The sequence below is a fragment of the Bos mutus genome, chromosome 21 (genome assembly GCF_027580195.1).
Source record: "Bos mutus isolate GX-2022 chromosome 21, NWIPB_WYAK_1.1, whole genome shotgun sequence".
NCBI lineage: Eukaryota > Metazoa > Chordata > Mammalia > Artiodactyla > Bovidae > Bos > Bos mutus.
In genome coordinates, this window is record NC_091637.1 from 42,321,251 (window position 1) to 42,330,048 (window position 8,798).

Sequence of the window (8,798 nt, forward strand, 5' to 3'; positions counted from 1 at the left end):
CTGACCATATAACAGGCTAGTTATTACTTGTCTCCTTTTCATAAAAGCAGAGTATGGAGGGAAAAAGCTGTTTCAGAAACTCATTTCCATCTATATAAATAAGAATTTATTTTACAGAGTTCACTTAACATTTATACGTATGTTACTAAATTTCCTGTGTTACTTATTGAACATATAATTCATACCAAAGCTGGAGAAAGGACTTTCATTTTTAAAAGTATTTCTTATAAAAATTCTATATGAAGAAATGATAGCTAAATTAGCACTTGAAAAAGGCCAAAGAAAATTATATACTGTATATAATTATGCCTCATTATGACCTCTGCACATTTGCCAGAAAAGTTAGACATTAAAAACACACACAACATGAACACCTTAAAGGTCAGAGCCTGATGAAAGAAAAATGCAATAGATAATTATGAAGGATGAGATTAATGTTCTAGTAGGAACATACATTTTTGCTTGAGAATACTTAAAATATGCAATTTCCCTTTCATGTATTTTGTTTCATATCTGAAAGAGGTGGTGGAGAGGGAAAATTCAAAGTGTACGTATAAATTAAATTTTAATTTAATGGAATGAAAATGTGGGCTTTTTATGTGACATTTCTTCACTTAGGTCTTTTTTCCCCTAAAGGTAATGTAATTTTAAGGGTAAATACTGAGGTCTCAGTTTGTAAAAAATTCATCTCAAAATTTCTCATTATCTTCAAAAGATATTTTCTAAGATAGCAGATTTCCTAGATCGTATTTGCTGAGTTTCATGCTGACAACACACCTAACTATACATATTTTAAATAATAACAAGTGAAAACTTTTTCAATGTTTTATTAGAAAATAACTTCAGATTTACAAAGTATTACAAAAATAAAAATAGTACACTTTAACTAGGTTTACCTATTGTTAATATCTCAGCCCATTTGCTTTGTCATTTTTGTATTTACCCAACCATATGATTTTATTCTGAATCCATTTGAAGATAAATTATATACATCATGGCCTTTTATCCCTAAATATTTCATTATGCATTTCTTCATAAGGATATAGGTGTGTTCTTTTATGAAACCATAGTGCAGTTGTTGATAGATTCATGGATATAAATATAAAATATACAAAATCTATTTATTTGATCTGCCTTGCATGTTCCAATTTTATAAATTTCCTTAATAATATCCTTTTCCCTCTTTGTACATAATTTAAGTCTTGAATTTAGTTGTCATTCTCTTTAATCTCCTTCAACCTGGAAACATTTCCTCAGCCTTTCTTTGTCTTCTTATAACACTGGCAATTTTGAAGAATGATTCCCCCTTTGCAAAATAGATGATTCCTCACTTTGTGTTTGATCTCTCCTCATGATTGGATTGAAATCATGATTTCTCAACAGGAATCAACACAGATGGTTTCCTATCATTCCTGGTGTGTCCTGTCTAGAGACACATAGTGTTCATCTGTTTCCCACTGGTGATGTTAATTTTGGACATTTTATGGAGAAACACTGTAAAACCATGTAAACATCCTGCCCCTCCTCAAAATTTTCCATTTATTTACCATCCATTGATAATACTTATCTCACCCAATTCTTTCTAAGATGGCTGCAAAATTATGATTTTCCAACTCTGCCACTCTCTTCACACTTAGCAGTGGCCCTTGATATTTCACTATAATAAAATCTCTCCCTTTTCCCCTATTTATATATTTATAAGTATGAATTCATGAATTTCTTTTTTTCCCAATTATTTTATAATCCATCACTATACTCAAATTATTTTGGTGCTGAAATTGTCCCAAATTTGACCAGAGGGAGCCTTTCAATCTTGCTCTTTAGTTCTTATGACATCTTTAAACAATCTCTCACTTTCTGGTATGACAAGATGTTTCAACCTTACCTTGTACTTACCTGCCCCAATCCTTTAATCAGTTATTTCTTTGCAAAGCTTTGGTCCTTCGTAGGAGTTGGTATTGGAGACCAAGATCTGAGTGCTAGGTTTGCTTAGGGCTACCGAGATGTTTTTGCTTTTCTGACCCTTCAGTCGACAAATCTAGCAAATACACAAATACGTATACACATATATGTACATGTGTATGTGAAAGGCATATTCATATTCATATGTGTAGGTGTATGTACATGCAGAGATGTATACATGCACATGCAAACCCACAGATACACATACATAGACTGATCTTAGAAACCAGGAGCTCACATCAGTTCCTCCAGTGACATCCCACAGATTCTTTCTTGACTTTTCCCATTTGATATTCCCTTCTTCCATCATGAGCTTCCTGGATACCAACATCAACACATTTACTCATTTGCTGAGTAACACAATACCATTAAAATGGTTTCAGAATTGCTTCGGTGGTTCAGAGGTTAAAGTGTCTGTCTGCAGTGCGGGAGACCTGGGTTCGATCCCTGGGTCAGGAAGATCCCCTGGAGAAGGAAATGGCAACCCACTGCAGTATTCTTGCCTGGAAAATCACATGGACGGAGGAGCCTGGTGGGCTACAGTCCACGGGGTCACAAAGAGTCAGTCACGACTGAGAGACTTCACTTCACTTCACTGTAATAAACCTGCAAAAAGAGTTCAGAATTCATTTGCAATCTCCCCATCCCCACATTCTCTTTCCCACACTCCCAACCCCCGCTCCTGAGGGTGTGGTCAAACACTGTGTTCCAAAGCTCCTAAGTTATGTTGTTACTTAGTTATTGGCTCTTTTTTCTTCCCCCCTTCATCCCTCACTTCTTTTCCCTTCTTTATTTCTTCCCTTTTATTATGACTTTCATTTAAAACAAAATTAAGTTCACTTGTTTCCATTTCCTTTCAGTTTTTAGTTATTTTTTTCTTCCCTCCAGTTCTTATTAACATTTTTATTTTTAGATATGTAGAATATTAACATGTTCTCCAAACTCAAAACTACCTAAAAAGGTATATTCAAAAACACTGTCATTTCCTACCTAGCTCATCAACCTCGGTTCCCATCAGCTCTTATAAGTCCAAAATTCTGTTGTCTTCTGGCTTATTTTTCTTCTGCTTCTTTCTGTAGTAATAAGCAGATATATGAATATATTTTTATTTTCCTTTCTTTCAAGCACAAAAGGTGGCATACCAAATGTGTCCTTTGCCTTTGATTTTTTTTCGTTTAATAATATCCTCTGGAAATCATCCCATATCAATTCTTGAGATCTGCCTCATTCTTTGTTGTAACTATATGGCACTCACAACTTTTCTGAAGCCCTTTTGTAAATATAACAGGAGATCTGGAGTCCATTTCATGCCCATATTATGTGAAAAGATTAATGACATTTATTTCAAGTAAGGTATTGGTATAAATAGCTGTATCTGCTCTGTTTTCTAAAAGCAGCTGTGTGTGTTTTCATGCTCCCCTTGATTTATCAATTATCTTTATCCTCCTGTTTCTTAGTTACACTCCATGCTGTCCTTACCCCCAACAACAAATGCTTTTTCTAGGCCTAGAAACATTCTTAAATATGTGCTGTCATCAAAAACTTCAGCATAAAACTCCTAGCTGAAGGGGCCAGACAAGATGAAACCGTCCAGTATTCTGCTGGCCAAGTCAGGCCAGCACACGTGGGAGTGTCTACCCATTATAAGCGTCACATTTTCCTAGTTTTTGAAAAGGCACCATAGAGTCTAGCAGTGACTTTATCCTCAAACCTTCTTCCTGATCCTGTGACCATCCTAGTTCTCCATCCTATACTATCCGAATTCTAGGTTTCTATCCCTCCCATTTGTTCCCTCCACTCTACTCAAATGGCTCAAGTACAATTCCTCAGGAAATTATAATCCTAGCAGACAGCAAAAGAGCATCTGGCACTCAAACCCTCTTTTGAAAACCATTTTTCTTTTGACTTCTGAAGCCCACAATTCTCTTTTCTGCCTCCTACTTTTTAACATGTGTCTCGTCCCTCTCTTCACTGGAGGTGTTTCTCTTGATTTCTTTCTTAGCCTTCCTTGCATTTTACTCTATAGTTCCAGAGTTATTATCTATGTCTATGATTTCAACTCACCTCTAGGTGTAACGTTCCAGCATTTAATCACTAAGCTTGGCTTTTCTCAAGAATTCTAGATCTAGGCCCATTTATCCAACTGTCTTTTCACCTACTAGTTTTCTTAGGACCTCATACTTTAAAACCCAAACTTGTATTTTTTTTTTTTTTACTTTTATATGATTGTCTATGTCACATAATGACATTAACATTTTTCCATTTATTCAACATTCAAATTCTGGAATATCTCTGATGTCTCTCTCACCCCCAAAATGTGACTAGAAAAGTCCTGTGTTCCCTCTTCCCCACAGTTTGAAATCTCTAAATATTTACCATTCCTGCTGGTACCCTGGTGTCAATACTCCCCATGACTCACACGTGGTATATAGTAATAATTTTCCAGTTCCTTATTCATTCTTGTTTGAGGCCTAGGGTTTATCACTTTTCCTTACACATTTCATTCAACCAGGCATTTTGTGAACATCTAAATTTCTGACCTACTAGAGCTACAGATGGGCTTTCCAGGTGGCACAGTGGTAAGGATTCCACCTGCCAGTGCAGGAGGCACAAGAGATGCAGGTTTGATTCCTGGGTTGGGAGGATCCCTTGAAGGAGGAAATGGCAACTTGCTCTAGTACTCTTGCCTGGATAATCCCATGGACAGAGAAGCCTGAGGGGGGACTACAGTCCATGGATTCTCAAAGAATTAGGCACAACTGAGCGACTGAGCACACACACACAGAGCTGAGACAATGCTTGGGAAATATAAGATGTATCCTTCTTTTGAAGGAAGGTTAGTAACTTTGGAGTTCTCAGTCCTTAATCTGTAGAATACGCACTGGAGAAGCTTGTGAAAATGAAAATTCCCAGTCCCACCTTTGTTCCGATCCAGTAGACATGAGGTAAAGCCTAAGTGTCTGTTTAACACATACATCAGGCGATTCTTCTACAGGTATTACATTGACCACACTTTCTTAGTCATTGCTCCAAACAGTCACTAACCAGGCTATGTTGAAGAGATGATGTTTTTCATATATGTTTATACACTGCCTACTTTCTCAAGTGATATGTGATATGAGGTACCTTACAATAAAAATCACAGTTGAGTGGGAAATTATTAATATAATAAAAGACATGAGCCAAGAAATAAAAACAGTGAGGGAATAATTATTTGAAAATCCAAACAAGGGGAAAGCACTAAATCTAAGCATAAAACTTTACTCTGAGTTTGTCAGCAATTAAAGTAAAGAAGAAAACATGATCAATGAGAGTATTCTTTGTTTAACAAAAGGAAATAACTTTTTCCCTATACCTGAGTTTTGGGAGGAATTTGCCCAATGAGTCTGTATTTGGGGACCATTGAATAACATAACAGATACTATGATTTAAATCTACTTTTAAAAAGGCTGCATAGAGCTACTTCTTTTTATAGTTTTCCAGAAGTTTTTCTTTTTCATTTATTTATTTATAATTGGAGTGTAATTGCTTTACGATATTGTATTGGTTTCTGCCATACATCAACTTTAATCAACCCTAGGTATACCTATCGGAGAAGGCAATGGCACCCCACTCCAGTACTCTTGCCTGGAAAATCCCATGGACGGAGGAGCCTGGTGGGCTACAGTCCATGGGGTCGCTAAGAGTTGGACATGACTGAGCGACTTCACTTTCACTTTCCTGCATTGGAGAAGGAAATGGCAACCCACTCCAGTGTTCTTGCCTTGAGAATCCCAGGGACAGGGGAGGCTGGTGGGCTGCCGTCTATGAGGTCGCACAGAGTCGGACACGACTGAAGTGATTTAGCAGCAGCAGCAGCAGCAGGTATACCTAAGTCTCCTCTCTCTTGGAACCCTCTGTCCTACCTCCCACCCCATCCCACTCCTCTAGGTTGTCACAGAGCACCAGATTTGAGCTCCCTGCATCATACAGCAAATTCCCACTGGTTATCTAATTTTGCACATGATAATGTGTATGTTTCAATGCTATTCTCTCAATTCATCCTACCCTCTCCTTCCCCCAGTGTCTGCATAGAACTACTTCTTATGATAAGTAAGGACACAGCATAGTTGTAGTTTGAAGAATCTTGAAAATGCCTGATCGGTGGTTCCCTTCAACAATTCCTTCTAAGCATTGATAGTCTCAGCCAGGCTTTTTGACAGAAGATGAGTAATAATGTAATTCAAATTTGAGATTGCTATCTAGATCTACTCACAGATAGTCCACGTTTTTTGATATAAATTTATTTATTTTAATTGGAGGTTAATTACAATATTGTATTGGTTTTGCCATACATCAACATGAATCCACATTTCTGATTGAAAAAAAGATCAGATGTGTAGGTGACAGATGCTGTTTCCCTGTGAAAATAAAAAAGACTTGTCTGATATTTTTATCTTAATGGAGAGTCACTTTACCTCTGTAAAACAGTAAGCCAGATGAGCACTTTTTAATAGATCAAGGACAGTTCTCACAAAGCAACTCACTGTTTACACAGATTGATGAAAATGCTGGAATTTTGTATCACAAGGTACAAAGGAGATGGCCTGTCTTAGAAGGTTTTGAAGATAAGAAGTACCAAAAATCTGTCTTGACCACAGAATATCCTTAACATGACTCATGTCAAATGTTTAAGACCAACAGAATGCCAAGAGTTAACCAGGTGAATCACAGATTTTACCCTAAGGAATTACATATGGCATCAGTTGAGCAGACTAGTTTAACATTATCCATTAAGATGTCAAAGTATGCCTGCCAAAATGGATCACTTTTGTTTTTAGGAGAATTAATACTTAGCATCTTTTTTTCTGACATAAGTTGGCCAATAGGCTGAATTGCTTGTCAAAGCCACTTTGTAACCATATAGGAAAGTATGTCATCAACACATGAGAGGGACTTGTCCTGCTGTGGCTGGGACATCTAAACACAACCAATTTGTTCAGTTATAAAATTAAAAGGAGGGCACTTGGGATCCAGCCCTGTTTTATGCCATTTAGACGAGACATTTCATCTGTCAAAAAGAAGGCTCATCCTAGCCACGTTAATTTGTACCATACTGTCCAGCAGTAATGGCCCTGAGAGAGAATTATAAGCCTTGAGTCTATGTTGAGATCATACACTTAGGCCTCTTTATGGATTCGATGACCAATGATAAATCAATAAGTTCCGTGAAAAGTCTTAAAATGCTTCTAACTGATTGAAAGACTGCATTTTACCTTCAGAATGATATGCTGCATGCTGATTTCTCATCTCCTTTTCCGTTGTCCAAAACTATTTCCCAATTCACCCTCGTGATGCTTCTTATACATTCTCTTATATGATAGTCATTTCAGTGTTTGTCTCATGATCCCAATTACCTGTTTTATTGGATCATTCAAAACTTTGAACAGTCATTCTATAAACTTATAAATGTTCTTTCTATGTGTCTGGTAAATAAAAGAATGAATGACTGGTGGGTGAATGTTTTCTACTCTGATTATGATCAAATACAAAGTTCCTAAGCATAAAACTGGAAACACAAAAGGAAGAGACAAAAAGTCAAAGAACATGATGAATGTGATCTGTGTCCTTTAGCTCAAGAGGTTGTCTTGGCTTTCTGTCAAGAAAATTTGGAATCGTATCACTCCAGATTTTCAAGGTACAGATTGTTGGAAATGGATGGGCTCCATCAGCACTTGTCATGAAGTGACAGACCTTGTCACATTGGCCAAGTCATTGTAATGTTCCAGTTGAATTCCTCTAATGTTCTTTTCCTAAGGAAAATCCAAAGAACACCTAAGCAGTCTGAATAATGAATACTGTAAATTCCTTAATTTTCTCATTTCTGTCCTGGCTCCCATATGCATATCACAAGGTTATGTTTAGTCTCCAAAAGGTTTTCAGTAAATTGACAATATTTGTGTGTAGATGCCACCTCTTTTTCCGACCATTACACAATGAAGTCAGTGATTTCCTATGCTTTCACCCCATGGCACACATAAGAAGTGATGATATTCTACTCTGGAGTATATGGAGGAGGCTGTTTGTGGTAATGGGCCACCGTGGGGGCTGAGAGGCCCAACCTCAGATAACAGTGGCCCCGCATGGTGGTGATGAACAGAGCCGAGTTTGGAAAGCCCTAGGTCTTCCATGTGCAAAATCAAATCTTGGCGTAGTTTGTGGTTATCAGGTCTCACTTTTCATCCCTAGGAATTAGATTTGCTGCTGCTGCTGCTGCTGCTAAGTCACTTCAGTCGTATCCGACTCTGTGCAACCCCACAGACGGCAGCCCACCAGGCTCCCCCGTCCCTGGGATTCTCCAGGCAAGAACACTGGAGTGGGTTGCCATTGCCTTCTCCAATGCATGAAAGTGAAAAGTGAAAGTGAAGTCACTCAGTTGTGTCCAACTCTTAGTGACCCCATGGACTGCGGCCTACCAGGCTCCTCCATCCATGGGATTTTCCAGGCAAGAGTACTGGAGTGGGGTGCCATTACCTTCTCCAAGGAATTAGATTTAGTTATTCTAAATATCCAAGATAGTGATAGTTTATCTCATGTTTGAAGACTTTTAGAGGTTAAGAGACTGTCCTGTGGTAGAAACGTCCATCATTCATGGACAGAAGTCCTCACATTGTCCACTTTGCTGATGAGTATCTACAGTCAGTTCCTTAATCTTCTCATATATGAAAATAAAACTCTCATAAAAGCTATTCTTCAAAACCTTGACTAAGTAATTTATCAGTCTCTTTTCAGGTAAATAAGGCCAATCCTTTCCATCTTTTGTCCCAGGGTCGGTTTCCTATTTCCTCAATATTTTA